The 20,558-nt window shown below is 34.0% G+C and overlaps 1 protein-coding gene and 1 long non-coding RNA gene across 9 annotated transcripts in view; one reads left to right on the forward strand and one right to left on the reverse strand.

Annotated features, from left to right (window-relative positions):
- LOC145256445 (SRSF protein kinase 1-like) overlaps nucleotides 1-20,558 on the reverse strand; it is a 583,024-nt gene that overhangs the window by 303,187 nt on the left and 259,279 nt on the right. The window lies entirely within an intron of this gene.
- LOC145256448 (uncharacterized) lies at nucleotides 37-14,214 on the forward strand. The gene is made up of 2 exons (XR_013863991.1): nucleotides 37-293; nucleotides 13,364-14,214. It is a non-coding gene; the product is annotated as an uncharacterized LOC145256448 (long non-coding RNA).

A 20,558-nucleotide genomic window follows, 5' to 3' on the forward strand; every position in this document is an offset into this window, starting at 1 on the left:
ACGAATACTACTGCTACTACTACCACCACCACCACCACACTGACAAGCCATTACATGTGGCATGGGGTTACCCAGAAATAAAAATATAAAAAAATAAATAAAAAGAGAACCGACACACTAATTTGGCCCACATGAAAGCGACAGTTCGTGCAAGTCTGGTTTTCGAAGAAGAAAATAAGCCTGTACTATGATTAGCGCTAACATTGCATACGGGTAGATGCTCTCTTGTGAGATGGAATTTTATTCTTTAATAATCATATGGTACACATGGAGAACACAAAAGAGAAATAACAGTAAGTAAAAGATATTTTTTTTTAACTTGAAGATTTAAAACAATTTTTAAAAAACAATTTTTTTAAATTATTATTTAAGCAAGGCAGCAATTTAAAAAAAAAAAAAAAAGAAAAAAAGCTGGATTCTTTTTTTTTTTTTTTAACAAAAAAAAAAAAAAAAAAAAAAAAATTGTTCCATACCTACAACAGCTGTTTATAATACATATAGATATATCACAAACAATCATCTATCAATATTTAGTCACTAATTAAATAAACCAGAATTTAATTTACAAGAATTGATAAAAAAAAATATATAATAATAAAAGAGAGGGGTGGTGGCAGAGTTAAAGTTTTGGTAACTACAGAAGTTTTTTCCTTTTCTTTCTTTGATTATTTTAAGATAAAAATCACATTTTTGGTTATTTACTTTTGCCACACAATTTGTATATTCTGATATGTTATCTTGCTTGTTACCGTGCACATTTTATCTGTACATAAATGTTTTAGATGTAAAAGCCAATGCTGAAAGTAGTGGTAGGAGGTGGATGATGCAATTGTGAGAAAGAGTTATCACATCAGTTTCATAAATATTTGGAAATTTAGTGAATCAGGAAAACAAGCAACTCAGAGTCTGCTGCAAACAGTCTCAGATAAAAAAAAAAAAAAAAAAAAAAAAAACTATGCATTATACTTAATTATTTCTTGCATAAAATAAAATGTTATCGTTTCATTGTACTGAATTTTTTAGTAGTATAAAAAATATTTTTTATTAAATATTTATTCCTTTTTTTTTTTTTTTTGAAAGAAAAATAGAATTTTTTTATCCAACACCGATTGCTGCAAACTTTGAATCACCTATTCTTCCGATTGACTGGAAATTTTAGATATTTATGTGCCTCATCACTTTCCATATTGTTCATCATTCTTTCCACCATCTAAAATACTCATGTACAAAAGTGATAACACTGTCGGTTTTAGTAATACATACTCCTGACCAACAAATAACAAAATCCCACCCCTTCATGGTTGAGATCCCTAGATGTTTGAAAGTCTTATTCTATTAATTTTTTCTTTTGGAATTCACTCCCCATTTCCCTGATTCCATGCACGATATGCAAAAGTTTAAATGTAATACGTGAACAGACATTTTGCTACTCAACTCCCAAGAGTCTTCTATTAAACATGATCCTAAATTGTAGCCCTTTACACCATGTTTGGTAGGAAAAATAATAAATGAAAATAGGCCCATCTCACCCCAAGTGTCTATACAATTGAAAGGGTCATCTAAAATAAATGTCAAAGGATCTCTCCTCCTACTCTTGGATCACGGTCACAGCATTAATTGGGCCGTCTCTTTCCAACATCCAGAACACTGGATGACCAGGCATGGTGATCCAAGGCAGTTTCTGTTATGAGTGCAAGCCATTTGTGATTCCAACGACGGACACAAACGCGAGAGCTCAGAATCGATTCAACATCCTGATTCACTTTCCTGAGCCAGATGCCATCACAATGTTTCTTTCAGTCTGGTGGTGGTAGTCAATGACTTCATGGGATTAAAGTCACCTAAGTGTCGTGGAAGGGCCTGGTCAAACCAACGAAGGTGTTTAACAAGGAGAGATTTTTGGAGGGAATGGATCCTCCAGCAATTGCAAATTGTACCATTAGAAATAAACTGTTGCCAGTGGACACTGAGGATGTGGCATGAGGAACGATGATTGAATACTCCCCGTTTGTGTAGGTCACTTGCCGACATTGGCCAAGTCTTGTAGCCATAAAGAATGATGTGGACAGGGGTTTTAGGAGATTCTGACTTCGGTGTTCAGCCTTATTTCTTTTCGAGACCAGAACCACGATCGAAGTTGACAGAAGGCAGTGCAAGCATTGGTCTGTTGTGATCATGGCTGTATCAAGATATTTGACCCTCTTCAAGAGTTTCATGTTGAGGACAACAAATTGTTTTTTTTTACTTGAAAGAATATCTGCCATCTTATTGGCATTTATCTTTGTCGATCTTTAAAATACAAGATTGCATCTTGTCAATGCCTGATTGAATGCCAGCAAAGCTTTCACCCAATATGGCAATATCATCCGCATAGTAGAAATCCAATGGTTGTAGAGCACAACTTGATGTTACACCATGAAAGTCGGCCAGAGCGTTTGATATGATCCAATCACTGGCATAACCGAAAAGTGTAGGTGAGAGGATGCATCCTTATCGGATGTCAGAGTGAATATCAAAATATCAAAGAAGCACGACTCCTAACTATATATGGGACTTTAGTGCAGGTGGAGAGATAGTAGACATTGATTAGGTCAAGCAGTTTTGGAAGCATGTCATTAGCATGCATGGCCTTTAAAAGAGCTCCACTGTCAGAGTCAAATGCAGCAGCAAGTCAATAAAGCAGATGATAGTCTTTTGCTGATAGCTCTAGTGATGCTTAAGTATTCTTTGGAGAGTGAAAATTGGTCAGTATATCCTCAGACTAAGTGAAATTCACATCGATTTGATCTTGTTTGTGAATCTGTTCGTGAAACCGTTTTAATAGGATGGTAGCAAAGAATTTTTACACTGATATTGATACGGTTGATACCACAGTAATCAATGCAACAGCGTTTATTATCACCTTTCTTGTAGAAAGGAAGAGGGACAGAATTGCTCCAGTCTTGAGTGAGATTTTCAGTTTCCCAGACATGGGTGAGATTTGGTGGATGGTTGGGACCAAAATGTCTGAAGAATGTTTGAAATTTTCAGATGAAAGACCATCTTTGTTGGCCACCTTATGGTTTCTCAGTTTTTTAATGGTCTCCAGGATTTCATCCGTAGTGAGGAGGGGGGACACAGTCATGGGGTGATGGATAATGCTATTTTGTGACACCATCCAACGTGCTTTGTTCCTATTTACTATGCCTCCCCACGGGACAGAGTTAGACACCAGGGTCGTTTTTTAATGTGGAGAAAAGGAACAAAAATAAAAATTGTCTCAGTCGTGAAGGATTTCTCCTCCACTGACAGAGAACAAGAAATTGAAGTGCAGCATCTGAAGAACAGATACTACACTTTGATCTGGTCCTGAAGGCCAAGCTGGCTCATCTAATATGCATGCGGACAAACAAAATCTACTAAGTATATAGATATCTAATCTAACAACTAGTTTCTAGCTTGTTAAAAACTGGCAAAAGTTATAGCCTGTTGATTTAGAATAAGTGTTTTATGTTGAATTGATAGTTGAATAGGTTCATTTTTGTGTTAAATACTAATTCCTATTAACCCCTAACTGCGTATTGAACACTTACTTTGTTGCACCTTCTAACTTTGAATCAGATCATTCCAGTAGTTTCCAAGAAAAAGCGGAACAGACAGATTAAGAGAAATATAATACAGAATGATTTTAGTGCTTTTGAAAAAAGTCAGACCCAAACAGACATCTGTAACATAGCTACTAGATTCAAAATAGAACAAATGAAAAATATTCTAAGTTTATTAGTAAAAGGAGATTTTACTTTACGTCAGTTTCTTTATAAATGTACTAATTTTGAAAAAGAAAGCTTTTAGAGTAACAATATTTTTTCCTAATTCAAATATTTTTATAGAGTGAAGGAAAGTAATTATGTCAAGAGTTATTTCCCTTTACATATGTTTTACTCCTCTATACATATAATTATTAAACTGAACCTTGCTTGCATCTTGTCTTTGACAATCAGGTGGTTCCATCTTTTTAAAAAGGGGATGACAGATGAATTATATATACACATACATACACACACACACACACACTAGCATGGGTGCCCGGTGTTGGCCGGGTGTTTTGAGGTGTATGTTGAAAAAAAAAAGTGGTAGTAGGAAGTCAGCCCGTACCACGAAGGAGGAAAAGAACGGGGAAAAAACGTGACATCTTTGCTGCTACAACCACCGCCAAACCGGAAGTGAAGTAGGTTTAAATTAAGGCTAGACAATCTAAAAGAAGGGATGACTTTCGAAAATATCGGTGAAAAAAGCAACTCCTCCCTGTAGAAAAGTGCCCAATTGAGAAATTATTGTTTTTAATCAATTTTTTGGTATTTGTCGTCTAAAGGGGTGAGCTTCAAAACGATACTGATCTTGTGAAAATCAGTTGCCTCTGTCGAAAGTTTTTGGCAGACATGCAAACATACATTTATATATTGGTAGCTCAAATTTTCGACCCAAACCAATTAAAAAGCTTGCCTATCTCTGAATATCCTTTATGCAAAATTTCAAATGTTTAGACCAGGAATTGTCTGAGTAATTTGGTAGAGACTGCACAGGTCAAATGTTTTTTTAACTTTGACCCCATAACAGCCAAATTTCTGCCCGAAAACGGATTACAAATATTTTCTCAAATCTCCATACCCTGTATATCAAATTTCGAGTCTGTAGACTGAAAATTGACAGAGTTATTGTGTTGGGAAATGTACACAGACAGACACACACAGAGACACTTTCACAGATATATGCTCATATATGAGTGTGGCTCAGAGGCTAAGAAATAAAGGTTGAGAGTTGTACGTTTTGGTTTCGAGTCTAACTGATGGCACCCAAGTCATATATTTATTTTTAGTTCTGATCTCACTATCCTATATTAGGTTAAATATAATAATTGAGAGAGAATTGTCTATAATAAATGCGTAATCTGCATGAATTATAATATCATATTTAAGCGTATATTGCAGTCTGCTAATAATCCATTAATATCACAGACTAAAACAAGCTTTGTAAAAATTACAAATCACCAAGCCCAGAGAAGTAACTGTCCAACGTTTCACAATAGTATTAGTCTGTAATGGCCACAAAAGATCAGATAGGATGAAAAAGATGCTAAAGGTCAAAACTAAACTGCCAAAGTATGGCGGAAGACGTGGATGGGAGAGGGGGGTGTCATAGAGAAAAAAAAAAGTTTTCTAATTTAGTGATAGAACTTATAGTAAAATGAAAACTTATTTACAAATTGTTATAGAATGGATAAAGGCTGGGGATACGGCATGAAAAAGTATTTAATTTTTATAACAAATTTACCTTTTCAGGTGTGTGTGCGTGTGTGTGAGGGGGTGGGGATTTTTCTCAATTTTCCTAGGCAATTTCAGGATATGGGTCTTGCTAGTTTTTACAAAAATAATCTCATTTTATTTCTGAGGAAGTGATACGGGCATTTTATTTATGACCACTAATCAAAGTGGCAATAAAATGGCTTGTTGAAAAATTCCAACATCATTATAAAGAGGATCAATCAGAAAGAAAAAAGTTCTTATTCTTCCAGCTGGATATCCTCCACATTAAAAACAAACCTTATGTTTGCCTTTACCCTCATTGGGAACAAAGTAAATAAGGACTATTTACAGTCAGTAATTTAGTTAAGTTTTTTGGGTGCCCCCCCCCCTTCCAACAAAAGGAGGGTGGACCTGTAAATTCACCCATGACCGTTTGTCCGCCCGCACTTTTCTCAATAACTACGACTTGGAATTTTTTGAAATTTTGCACAAACATTAAACATGATATGAGTAAAAAAGTAACAGAATGGATTTTCCGGGAACCCCCCCCCCCCACAAGGAGTGCCTTTCGGCTTATAATGGCTAAAATTGACACTTTTGTGCTTATTTAAAAAAAAAAAAAAAAAAAAAAAAATTGCTGCCTTGAATTTTTATAAAACTCTCTGAAAAGTTGTAACTAACTGATTTCTATATAATTTTGTTTGTCTATACTTTGCGATAACTCCTGGGTGTGCCTCAAGGGCTCTTTTAGGGCTAATAAAAACACTACACTTTTAGGACTATTTTACTATATTTGTCCAAAATTTTCTGCATGTGTCTATTTAGCAGTTTTGCATGATGCTGAACTCAAATTTAATTATGTTAAAGCTTTGGGGAGTTTTGGGGCTAAATGGGAGGTGGGGCAAATGATGAACTCAGTCATTTTTTTTTATGCCTCATTCACTGTACACTCATGGGGGACCATGCATGCTTCACCTTTTTCTCTATGGATTCAGCTACTTTGATTTTTTTTTTCTTTACTCTTACAATACTTTGATTTTTTTTTTCTTTACTCTTACAATACGTGCGCTGCAGGATTTTATTGTACACCAGATTCCATTCAGATCACTTCATTCTTTTTCGCTGACAACTGAGAATGTCAATTAGCATCCCACTTTACTTCTTTTTTTGTTTTTTTTTTGAACACTAATATTTTAAGTGCTTGTTTAAAAATATTGCTATGTAGACATTCTTCAGAAAAAAAAAATGCTGCCAGCCTTTGCATTATAAAGGATGCATTTAATAATTCTAATAGAAAAGCCAAATTCTTTGAGAGAATCAATTTTCAGGATGACCGTTCCTAATTTTCCATTTTTTAACAACTGATATATGGTTTTCTATAGACAAAGAATCCTCATAACTTTCTGAAGACTAATACAGCAGATAAACAGCAAGAAATCTGCTTTCCTAGTTAAGAGAGCTAAGTAGACGCCCACATGAGACATTACAATAACTGCATACCTTATAATAACATTCCAACAAGCCACAAAGCGAGCAAAGAATCCAAGCAAAACACCTTTTAATAAACCAACACAAAATGGATAAATACTGTACAAGATAAAAATAACTGGCACTAGTGCACTTATTGATCTGTGCTGAAATATTAACGTTATTATTTAAAAAGCCATTCTTAACATGGGGAAGGTGTTTTGTACCTATTTTGTACTTTAACCTTACAATTTAATAAAAACAAAACTTTAATTAAAACTTGAAAATACTATTTAAAAAATAGCACAGATCACTAAGTGCACTAGCACCAAACAACTTTCAGCTAGGAGCTGAGTGTAATATCTATTCTGATAATATGATTCATCTTTTTGGAGAAATTCTTTCAGACTAAGGCAATTTTTATTTTTGTCCCAATCCAGATCCTCCCCCTCTTTTTTATTATGGAAAGAGAAGCTGGATTTTCATCCACATTAAAAATCCATCTTGCACTCAAGTGCCCTCATGAAGAGACAATTATATACTCATTTTTGCATTGCATTAACATAGTTTCTTTGAATTATCGTGGTAAAAGTTTAATTTTTTTCAGAGGTAGGGAGGGAGTTAGCAATTTTTGCAAGAATCTGGTTTCTTAAAACCAATCCCCAAAGTGGGAGTGGAATTTTTTTGGTTAGTGACTTCCAACCTTCATAATAGTTATTTATCGCAAGAAGGACTGAATGTGACTGTTACGCTTAATGTGGAATGTAGTCATCACTGAAAAGCCACAAAGGGGTCAATGACAGTAACAAGAGAAAAACTGCACACTAGACACTATCACCAGGTTTCTTTAAGCCTTCTGTATAGCGGTCTGTCAGAGACCCTGACATGAAAATATTTCTCATTAGAAGTAAACCCTGACCAAATATTAAAAAAGTGTGCTGTCTCCTCAAGACATACATGTCTCCCAAATTGCAGAGAAGGGTGTCAATAATAAACATTAGCAGGCTGGCATCCAGGATAAAAAGGGCCCCTTACCCTGATTATACATTCGGGAAAAGGCAAGCAATGGTGTAAATCTTTCTCTGGAAGTAGCACTTCAACAATGACAGCGACCAACCAAAAGCCTTGATAAAGGTCCTGGCCCCCTATCTATTTGCAGCCACAAAAATAATTATTTAATATTTAAAAAAAAAAAAAAAAAGTTGTCTTAATCTAGAAGGATTTTTGACTGAGCACAGAAGACATACTATATTTTGACATTAACTCAAAGGCTTAAAAAAAAAAAAAAAAATAAAAAAAAAAAATAAAAAAAATAAAATAAAATAAAAGTCTTCTAGTTAACTTTCAAAACAAACAGAGTCAAGGTCAGTGTTGAGATGGTTTCACCTCTCCCCTTTATAAAGTATGACTTTGGTTCTGTGCAGTTATAGGAGGCCCACCATCCTAGGCTTTGCCTTCTGTTTGAGAAGGGGTTAGTTTATTCATTATTAATTGCCTGAGGCGTCCCTACCTACAAATGCCGGTAGGACTGCTCAGACATTTTTGCAGATTAGAATGCTATTCCTTTAGGGTGCTAGCTCTTCAACTCCACTTTCTGATTCTTGCATCATGATTCTGCCCTTGGAGGAAGTTAAATATCAAATCCTTTTTAATATTATTGAACTAATAATCTTCTGATGAAGATGGCTTTAATGTACACTTGGATTCTGTGTAGCTTAATTATTATATATTTTCATCACTACATATTACACACACACACACAGACAAAAGAAGGAAAACGCAAAGCTGCTGGAGCAAAACCTCATGAGCTAGTTCAATCATGTTGTGCAGAAAGATAACGGATAAATCCCTAAAATCTTCCTCTACAGCAAAGTTATGCAGGGAAAATGTAACATTGGCAGACTACAGCTACAATTCAAGAATGTGTGGAAGAAAGGCACAAAAAGCTTGACCATTAACTAGAACAAGAGAAAAGAAACAGCACTCAAATGGTCAGCCTATGCAGAAAGGTGCCTTCAAGCGCAAAAAGACACTCTGCAGTCATCGTGAATCCTTTGCCTTTTGGCTAAGAGCAATCTGTAGTATCTGTTCTGATACTACACTTCAGCTCTTGTCCTAGATCAGTGACAAAATCTTTATAGACTAGACTGAGGCAATGTTCCCCCCCTCCGTCGCCCCTCACCTTAATCCAAAGTGCTTTCTTCTTAAGGGAACCGGATTTTCATCACATTAAAAACAGACTAACTACTTTCGTGAAGAGATAAATAGATAAGAACATTCACTGACCATACAAAGAAACGGCTGCAGTCAAGCATGATGTTTGACATATGCCTTGTGCCAGAGACAGTCTGGTCAGCCATGCCTTATGCTGTGCTCAATCTTTCAGTAGAACTTCATAATTTTTAGAGACTGAAATATGCCTTATTACATTTTATGCAAAATAAATGTGCCAGTTTCACAATGTTTCGCGCAACACGTAGACAAAGTTAATTCTTGTTTAATTCAAACACAGCAGAAGGCTTGAAAAATAAAAATTTGTATATTTTTAAAAGGCAGCCACAAGCAGCAGCTTATATTCATACATTAAAATATTCAACAGTAAAAAAAAAAAAAAAGGAAATTTTACGATTTTAAATGAAAAAAAAAAAAACTGATAAAGATAGACGTTGACGAATAAAAAAAAAAAGTCTCTCATTATTTTTATTATATACTAGCAGGACCTGTTAATCGGCATTGCCCAGTTGACGCTGCATAGTCGAAAACCTAGAAAAGTCATCATGTTAAAGAAAATTATGGAGGTGGAGCTAATGTGAAAATTTACCCACAAAAAAAGTTATTGTCTTTTGTATAGAGAGACGCTAATCAGTTAATGTTTATTTATTTTTTTTTTTTTTTAGCACGATTGTAATATGTAGAGAGTGACAACAATCAGTTAATGTTTTACTTTTTTATTTTTTTAGCACATAATGTAGCATTTTATTATCATGAGTAAATGTGGCAGAAATGGTAGTCGTAAGCTTCATAAGATAGTGGCTGTCAGGGTAGATGCATTGAATTTGTATGTGGCATCTGTTGTTGCAAATCTATGGTACTTTGGTCCAGAGGGAAAGTTCTGCAATCAAAATATTACATATGGAGATAAAAATATTTATTGTAATATATATTATTTAATCCATATTTGTCGTTTTAAAATTTGTCGTTGCAAATAAATAAGACAATACTGTATTCATTAGATTCAAAAGCTGGACTAAAGTAACCTTTGACTTCCAATGTCTTTGCGCCCTTGGCTGCTGATATATCTATTTACTATACCTCCCCACGGGACAGAGTTAGACACCAGGGTCGTTTTTTAACGTGGAGAAAAGCTACAAAAATAAAAATTGTCTCAGTCGTGAAGGATTTCTCCTCCACCGAAAGAGAACAAGAAATAGAAGTGCAGCATCTGAAGAACAGATACTACACTTTGATCTTGTCCCGAAGGTCAAGAAATTGCTGCTGATATAATCCAACAAAATTAAAAGCCTATTTAAGAACCAGTGTCCAAATGTCTCCTTTATATGTGTGTGTATATCTATAAACATATGAAATATTTTGTCTCACTGACATTTATATTAAAAGCCTACTTTCTATTTAAAAATTATTAAAACAAACTTAATATTCGAAGTCATGGATATGCAAACGACATCATAAAGGTTAATTTGTTTGTGCGTATGTGCAAAACTTTCAATTTTTGGCCTATAAAATTAAAACTGGATATATCAAGAATTTGAACATGTGAAACATTTGAATTGGTTTCTAGCTGGTAAAAATAGCTGCTAAGAAGTAAAAATTGAAGAGAAAAATTGAACTCTGCAGTAGTAAGTCGACTAAATGTGTTGCTTCTATGCATGTGCAAATATACATTTATATGTTAAAGTTGCTTAATTTTTAATGATTTCTTATCCATATATATTATTCCTTAATTGGAATTCATTTTTTTTAGATGAGTATTATATATAGTAATTTATTTTATTTCAGACTATTATTCTCATCTTTATTAGTTGTTGTTTTTCATCTTTTATTGGTTGTTATTTTTTCCATGTGTAGTTGTCGTCACAGTTGATAGACGTTGAATCTCTACGGTTCCAGGTGGACATTGTCTGAAGATAGCGGTTTCAATCCTATCCAAAGCCAGCCAGAGGTTTACTTGTCCAAAACGTGGTAAGACGACAAAAACTACAGATGGCAGTGATTGCTGAAAATGTAGTTAGGAGATTCGAGGTTCCTATCCGTCACGGTTACCACCTGACGAAGGCCAGAGGAATAGTTGGCCGAAACGTCGTGAAAAACAACCAATAAAAGATGAAAAACAACAACTAATAAAGATGAGAATAATAGTCCGAAAAATTAATATTTCTTATCCATCTCTCAATAGTTTAAACAGTAATGACTAATGCTAGAGTGCTAAAGGTTTTGATTATGATTCTAGCTGATGGCACCCAAGTTTTTTTTGTTTTTAACTTTTGAAATCACTACTATATATTGGGTACAATATCATAATCAATAGACAATTGGCTTTATAATAATAACTATGAAACTTGCATGAATTAAAATATATTTAAGTGTATTTTACGACCAGGTGGCCTGCTAGTATATATAACAGAGAGAAGGGGAGGGGTCGTAAGAAAATAAAACAGATCAATGCCATGCAGTGATTCATTGCCAGTTTTAAAGCAAATAAAAGCTCAAATGTTTATAAATGAATCAACATACGTGAAGAAATTATAGTAAACAAAATTCCCTGTCTTCAAAGCATTATCAGATGAAATCCTGCAACACACACGTGCATTATTTATATTTTTAGAGCAAGTCTATCCCTAAAATGACCAAGAAGTCTAACATTTGGGATCTTATATTTGGGGGCAAATTACCAATTCTTCAGATATTTTTCAGCTGCTATCACTTTCATTGCTTCAAGTTTCATTCAAGAATTATTTTTTCTAACCATTATTGGTACTTATTCAGAGAAGATACCATGCTATTTTTTTTAATAGTTTTTTTCAAGCTAAATTCAAGTTTTATAGTATATTGTATAAATTGTTAGGAGAAAGTACAGAATAATTACAAAACACCCTCCTATCCTCATGTAAAGAATGGCTTTCTAAAATGTTATTTCAACATGGTACCTTCTCTGCATAAGTACCCCATTATTAATTATAAAAAATAATAAAATTGCTCATATTTTAATTTCTTGATTCAAATTTGCTAGTTTATTTTATATTTTGTAAAAGTTTAGTATCATACTATTTTTTAAGATATTTCTTTCATATTGACAGCCTAGTTTATTCAAGAAATACCATTTTTTTCTTAACTTTTTTATATTATACTTAAACTTATAATTCATATGCAATTTGTAGTACAGAATTTCTAGCAGAAATAAATTAGACACCCCAGCCTGTTAGAGGAATGGTCTTGTTTTACAACTAAATCTACATACATTTGGTATGATGATCGACTGTTTGTGACTCCCTTCTCGGTTCATTTAGTATCAGATATGAAGATAAAGAACGGATGAAGTTTAATCAAGTGATGTAGATAAAGATTTGAAGCATATTCACTACTTGGCCAGGAGAGGCATGCAATGTAAAATCCCGTCAAAGGTTGTGAGGGGATAAGAAAATACTTTCAACTTGTACTGGCATAAACTCTGGGTTGGTTGAGGAGTCTCCTTCAAATAGAATTGATCACTGAAAATACAGCTTATGTAACTAAGGTTATGGGCACTCATAGGGTTTTAAAATCGTCAAAATTTATTCAAATTTATTTTATGTAAACTCTGGATTTCAATCCTCTTACAGATTGTTGCATGTTTAAAAAAAATAATTCAATTAAATTTTTTTCAGAAAATATTTTGCCTAGATCAGAATTAGTGTCAATTGGCCACCACTTAAAAAGAAAAGGAGTTGGAGAGGGGTGGGCATAAGTGAGAATGTGTATGTGTGCAAGAGAGGACAATTCTCTACACATATACTAAAATTTTTTGTCTAGACTTAAAATTTGGTATATAGGGTATTCAGACACATGGAAAATTTTTTAAGCGGTTTTCATCCAGAAAAAAGCCTGCTATGGAGTTAAATTTGAAAAATTAGTACATGGGAGTCATCAGATTTTTTTTATCTATTAACCGTTTCACAAATGTACATGCATGAATAATTCACATGACAGATTCCTTATGTTAAGAATAAGTAGATTTGAAAACACTTTAAAAGATAGCGTTAAGCTGGCCTGATCGTTATACCTGATTCACTGTCTTTAGGTTTCGATCTCAGCTCAAGTATTTTATTTTTTTTACTTACAAGAAGTGAACTGCTTAGAAAAACATAATACTCACATGCACGTCTTAGTTTCCGTATGAATTAAAATATAATATTTATGTGTATTTTATGACCGGGCAACCTGTTAATCTATATAGTTACTTTCATTTGATTGGAAAAATGTAGAGTGGAGATGGGAGCAGAATTCAAAAAAACTAAAGCAAAACTGACAAGTAAATACAGCTCATATAAATTGAACTTGGTTTAACACGTTGCTATAGTTTTAAAGCATTGTTGTTTTTTGTTTGTTTTTTTTGTCAGAGGTCAGTTGCTATGCTGAGAATTGGTCACACCATGAAAATACAGTCAAATGTTAAAGCTAAGTACAATTTTATTATTCATTGGTGTAGCTCTATCTGAAAAAGTAGCGAGTCCTTTGTCTAAGGTCTACAGTTTTAATTCTGTTTGGATTTTGAAGTTAACATTCTTAAATATATCGATATACTAGATGCACTTGTGATCAACTACCATTATTTTGATTTCATTTATCAACTTTTATATATCTGCTAAAAATTTCTCCTTGCATGACTAAAACAAAGTCCTTATATAATTATTGAAGACAATCTAGAAGCAAAGAAACCTATTTTGCTATCTAATTCACATTAGTTTGCCGTGTCACAGACATTATGTAAATTAGATAACACTTAAAAAGAATGTTCTCTCTAAATACTAAGAGGAAATATTAGAGAGTTGTTAAATCAACAATGAGTGGAGCAAAAGAAACAGATGACCAGGTGCAAAATGCAGGACTTGTTAATTAAAATTTAGTATTATTAACACAACGTAATCACACTGACATTCTGGTTCTTATTAGATCACCAAAGTTAAGTAATGTTGAACATGGCCGGTGATCATTTAAAAATACCAGGATCTGTATGTAGGAGAATGACACTTCCTGTAGTTCCTCCAGCTGTCTCAACTCTGTCCGGCTGCAGGATCAAGCTGGTTAGAACAGTGAGTAAAGTGTAATGTTGTGACCCTTTGGCTGTGATCATAGCATAGTATCTGTTAACTGTGGCAGGCAGGGCCAAGGGTCAAAATATCATTGTTATTATTAATTCATTCGAGCGACGGCAAGTTGCTGGATCGATTATTATGATTAGAAAAATAAATTAGTAGATTGGGAAAAAGTGATTGACAGGAAATAATATCGCTACAAAGGAATGTGAAAATAGAAAATAGATGTAAACATAATTTTTGGTTTGCATAAACAAATAACTAGATTGAGGTTACATCAGCTGTTGGTCTGAGACACGTAATGAGATGTAGATTTGGGGAGATTCTAGTCACTCGTTAACTGGACATCAGAGAGAACGAATGACTCAAAGGAGGCAGTTGGTCTCTCCATGACACAGGGAGCGGTGTACCCTCAGGCAGCCAAGATGTATAGACATTGTAATCTTTAAAAATGTCGGCTGAAATCATGAAAATAAATGTTCATATATAATTCAGGTGTGTGTTGTGTTATTTACATCTGTTAAAAAGAACTTTTTTCCAACTGTTTCGATACGTCCACGTCAATCGTTTCCTGTTAGAACTGTTGCATAAATGTTAAAATATACATATTAGACGGTCAACTAAATTATACGATGTATATACATACATTTACACGTACATGAATACACAGAAAATATGAACCCTACAATTCAACATGTACGTAGTGATGGAACATATTCATATACTCACACAACGTAATAGAAGCACATTCTGCACAAACCAACTTCACTTTAAACAAATTTCTACCATGTGTCACCCATCACTCCTAGGATGGTCAGATGGTGTTCGTTGTTTTGGTGAACAAACATTACAAAGTGTTAATTAGAATTCAAACATTTTTTTCAAACATAACTCCATCCCAGAAATAAAGTATCTTTTAGCAGGTTATTTTGTGTTATTAAAATACATAGCGCTAAAAAAGCCCTAGGGACACATTAGTTTAATTCGACTTTAGTATATAATATGCAAATACAATACCGGAAAAGTTACGAGTGAATTATTTATAAAGTTGCCATTAAATAGATGGTCCGGTGGTCTAATGATGTAGGGATTAGCCTATAAAAATATAGATAAAAAGCTGAAATTTTGGTGGAAATCAATGTCAAGCTGTTTGAGTGTTGATGGACTCCAGACATGTAGACAGATGTATCAACTTTAAGGAGATCAAAGGACTAAAATAATCTTCAATTTTATAATTGATATACTTAACATAGTAAGTCAGGAAATACGCCTTAATTTTCTGCAAGATTAACTGCTGCATAATTATCAATATAATTTAAATAAAATTTAAAAAAAAAAAAATCACTGTGACTAATCCGATTTGATTTCATTTATCATAGAATGTAAAGTTAAAAATAGTAAACACATAGTACTAGAAAAATTGTGATCCTTTGAGTCAATTATTTGAATCAGAAAAGGGCAAATATGCAAAAACAATTAAATATAAAAAATGATAAAATTTAAAATTAGCCTCATAGTGATCACTTTATCTCTTTCCTATACAAGTATAGGTTAAATAGTATTACTACTCAGACGATATTTCCTTTTATTTATAATAGACTAGCATGGATACCCGGTGTTGCCCAGGTGGACATGAAGTTCGGTTTGGACACAGCTGCTAACTCCAGCGTTACCCCCCCCCTGTAAAAAAAAAAAAAAAAATTAAAAAATAAAAGAACAGATAAAAAACACGAAAATGTAATCGCCCAAAAAGTATGTGAAAACCTCCCCACCAGATATTTTGGCAGAAGTGATGCGAAGATAAGTTATTCTCCGGATATTGAGCACATTTTTTGACGACTATATACCAGTTTAAGCTAATTTCTTCAATGCTGCCTCAGTCTAGAAAGATTTCTCATAAGAGTCTGTTGTAATGAGAACTGAAAATAATTCAGTTTTCAAAATAAAGTAGTGTTTTAACCGAAATAATCATTATAAAAATGTTAGTTATGACAATGTGTTATTTAAAAAAAAAAAAAAAAATAGCAGTGACGATGCCAAAAAAATCACATTACGTAACCCTCGAAGTAAAAAAAATGTTTTAATTTAATTAACTACTGATAAAAAATGCCAAATAAATAATACGTTTTAACTGTTTAAATGTTAAAACTAAAAAAAAAAATAAATAAATTTTAAAAAAATGTAAAATGATAGAAAGTTTATTTGTTTATCGTCATTGGATTGGAATTTTTGTTTCTTTTAAATAAAAACTTAACCTTCAGTTTACTTAAACGTCAGATTTAAAAAAATTAAAAGTAAATTGTTTTTTGTTTTACTATAATTCTCTGCGGAAATTAAAAAACAACCCTGTTTAAACAAAATAAAAAAAGATCAACATTACATATACACGAACATCAAAACTAAAGTTTATGAGGAAAACTCCTAATTCACTTGTCCACAATGCTGATAACAACGTTGGAAAGTCTTATTTAAACCAATTCAAAAAATGATGCTTGATACATGCAGTTTTTGAAGTTGTTAAAAAAAAAAAAAAAAAAAAAACAATTTTACTGACCCTCCATTCATTTAAAATTTTATTTCTATACGAAATAGACCCTTTTTTTTTCTAATTCTCGCATATTATGTGCCTGAGGGATCAGTCTTTCAGACGGTACTGGTTTCGACCCGGTCTGATGTGGCTAACAAAAGTTTTAGCAAGACATACAAACATACATACATTCACAAACACCAACAGACAAGTGAGATTTATATTATAGACTAGCCTGGGTGCCCGGAAGTGTGTGTTGAGCAAAAAGGTGGTAGTAGGCAGGCAGGCTCGAACTTGTATGACAAAGAAAAAAAGAGAATGTGAAAAAAAAAAAAAAAAAAAAGACTTCTTTGCCCTAAGGCTAGTCAATCGAAAAGACAGGATGACTTTCTAAAATATCGGCGAAAAAAGCGACCCCCCCCCCCTTGTAGAAAAGTGCCCAGTCGAGGGTGAAAGAATTAATGTTTTAGCCAATTTTTCGATATTTGTCATCCGAAGGGTCAAGCTACAAAACAATACTCATCTCGTGAAAATCCGTCGCCTCTGTTGAAAGTTTTAGGCAGACATACAAACATAAATACATTTAAACAGACAGGTGAGATTTATATTATAGACTAGCAGAGGTGCTCGGCGTTGCCAAGGTGTTTGGGAAAAAAGTGTTAATAGGCAGGCTCGAACCAGTAACGCGAAGGCGGAAAAAAAGAAAGTGAAAGAAAAGCTGAAATCTTACCGCTACGCGAAGACATGAGAGGAAGTGAAAAGCATTCAAATTTAACGATTACAAAGTTGACTTGCAGAAATGAGTTCACGCAGGCACCGAAATGAACGTTGGCTGAAGGCTAGCTCAACTTTCCGCCGTTTCATTTATTTGTTTCCCCACGATGTTGAGAAAACCAAGCTCCCCCAAAAAAGGGGGAATTCTCAAATGAATAGCAATTGTCTGATATGAAGGGTTTTCCCTACATTGCTCAAAGCTAATTGTTTTCAAGAGGTTACTGGCAGGCGGCCTACTTCGCTCTGGTTAGTTTCACTTTTATACGAAAAGACGAACAAACACACAAAAGGATGGAATAGAGGGAATTTTATAAAAATCAATCAAAATAAATAAATTCGCAAATCGTAGATATTATAATCTAGGGAGTATAAAGAAAATTCTAAAAAAAAAAAAAAAAAAAGTATACTGTTCTATTAAACTATTGTTTAAATAATTTGAGTTTGCTCGTTTTATTAAAAAAGTAAAAATTGAAAAGGCATGGTCCCCAATAGTAGTCCCTTACGTCCAAGTGGCAATATGCCTTGTTAAGGGTGAACATGAGTAAAAAAAAAAAAAATAAATAAATAAACATACAAGAAACTTAATTTTTTTTAATGAAGGTCAGAACTCTACTTCTCTGTGGTTTTGAAACAACTATTCACAATAGTTGATTCGTATAGGCTTTAAGTTTTTGAAAACAACTGCCTTAGTTGCATTCTGCATTGCCGTCATCCAGACCAAGCACTATTTCTAGCTCCCCACAATGTCATCTCTGACCCTTGCTGCCATTCCTTTAACACAGCAACTGAGAAAACTAATATGCTTGCCCTCCAGTATGCCTTAAACTCTACCTTGGACCAAGCAAGCCATTCCCTCCCTAATTTTCCTCTGCGGACAGAAACCACACTAGATGATCTGAAGATCATGCCTTCCCAAGTACATGATGATATAAAAAAAAAAAAAAAAAACACACCTCAAAAGCATGTGGACCTGACCTCATCCTGGCTGTGCTATTAAAAAAATGCTCCGCTGAGGTCGCTCCTGTTCTCTCTAAACTCTTTAACAAATGCCTTAACGAATCTTCCTTTCCTGGCTGCTGGAAAACTGCTTCTGTGGTACCAGTTTACAAAAACTCTGGCGAAAGAACTGACCCATTAAATTATTGCCCAATTAGCCTCTTCCCCCTTTTCACCAAAATATTTGAGTCCTTAATTAATCAAGCTCTAGTCCAACACCTTACAGCTGCTAAACTTCTGTCAGACCACCAATATGGATTAGGCAAGCCTGTTCTACTGCAGATATTTTAACTGTGATCTCTGAACCAAGCATTGGATAAAGCAGGGGAGAGGAGGGCAGTAGCCCTTGATATATCTAAGGCTTTTGACAGGGTATGGCACTATGGTCTTCTGATGAAAATAAAATCCTATGGTATTACTGGAAGAATGCTTAGCATAATTAGATCTTTGAGAGAAGAATCCAGGTTGTCCTCGCTGGGTGCATGTCCAAAAAATGATATAAATACAGATGTGCCACAGGGATCGATTCTTGGACCTTTGTTATTTCTGATATTCATAAATGACTTACCTGATAAAATTGTCTCTGAGATGGGTATATTTGCCGACAACACCACGCTCTATAGCAGGCACGTGGGGAAAACTAATGAGCACATGTCTATGGTAATGGCCGAAACCCTAGAGGAAGACCTTCAGTCTGTAGTGGAATGGGGGTCAAAAAAATGGATGGTAACGTTCAACGCTGCCAAGACAAAGCTCGTTTCTTTGAATAATTACATAAAACCTTACCAACCACCAATAGCTATGACTAGAGATACTTTACCTGAGAGCACTTCATTCAAGCTCCTTGGCTTAACGTTCACAGGAAACATTAGTTGGAATAGATACATTGAGATTATTGCTAAGGCTGCTGCAAAGAAAGTGGGCTCTCTCTATCGTGCTAGAAAGTTACTTACACCTGAAAGTATCATGTACCTCTACAAAGCTATCATTCGCCCATGTATGGAGTACTGCTGTCACATTTGGGCTGGTGCATTTGCTACTAGTCTCTCGCTCTTGGACAGGGTCCAAAAGAGAGTCCCCAATCTAAACTTCAGCCCAGTTGAAATCCCTAGATGTAAAAGACTTTTATTCTAATAACTTCTTCCCCAGAACTGCAGGACTTTGGAATTCTCTTCCGGTTTCCTGCTTACCCAACTGTACTGACATACAGAAGTTCAAGTATAATGGTGTAATGTAAACAGACATCTTGCTGCTAAACTCCCTACATAGTACCCCTGCAACTTAGGTCCCTGATAGTAGCCCCTACATCAAAGTTGCAACGTGCCTTGTGTGGGGGTGAAAATGTAATATAAAAAAAGAAAAAACATTGTCTGAGACAGTTTGGATATGCAACTTAATATCTGGGAGGAAAGCACAACCACATGAAACTTGCTTGGGGGGGGGTCAACAATCAAAGGTGACCATTCTAGCAGCACTATAAAACCCACAAAGTGGTGTTCAACTACAGAAGCAGGTTTGGTTAGCCAAATGAAAACCTGAACTGGTTTTCATTTTTGATTTGAATTTTCTAAATGGTTTTAAAAGAATTATTACAATGACTAATTAAAAAAATCTTTTTTTTTTTTCTAAGAATCTGCGATCATTGACAACTTAAGTATGTAAGTATACATGGTTTATATTTTTTCTTTTTAAGAGGAGGTGGTGCTGGCTTTTTCTTTCATTTTTTTTTTTTTTTTCTTTAAGACTTAGTTTGCAAAAAATGTGATCTACATTTTGTCATGAAGCCAACAAAACACTTGAGCTACATAAGAAAAAAAAAAAAAAATTGTCAACTTGAATCAGGGCAAATGATATGAACATTTGGAGAATTTTAAAGTTGACTCATGGAGTCAGATTTTGTGGCGGTCGAGTTGTTTATAGGTTTTATTTTAAATGTTCTATCAGTTGTAGTTCTTGTCAGTTTGTGAAAACCTGTATATTTTGGATATAGATTCCCATATTCTGAAACTACATTATACAGGCTAATTGAATAAGTAGATTTTATTTTGATCAAAAAAAAAAAAAAAAAAAAAATGCAACATTATCAGAGTTTAACATTCACGTTTAACATCCATAAAAGGAAATAGATTTTACTTTATAACTTGAAAAGTATAGACATTAAAAAATAGGAAGGCAGATGGAATAATTATATTAAAATGGTTG

The sequence above is a fragment of the Euprymna scolopes genome, chromosome 32 (assembly GCF_053919585.1).
Source record: "Euprymna scolopes isolate OS-2025 chromosome 32, ASM5391958v1, whole genome shotgun sequence".
Lineage (NCBI taxonomy): Eukaryota > Metazoa > Mollusca > Cephalopoda > Sepiida > Sepiolidae > Euprymna > Euprymna scolopes.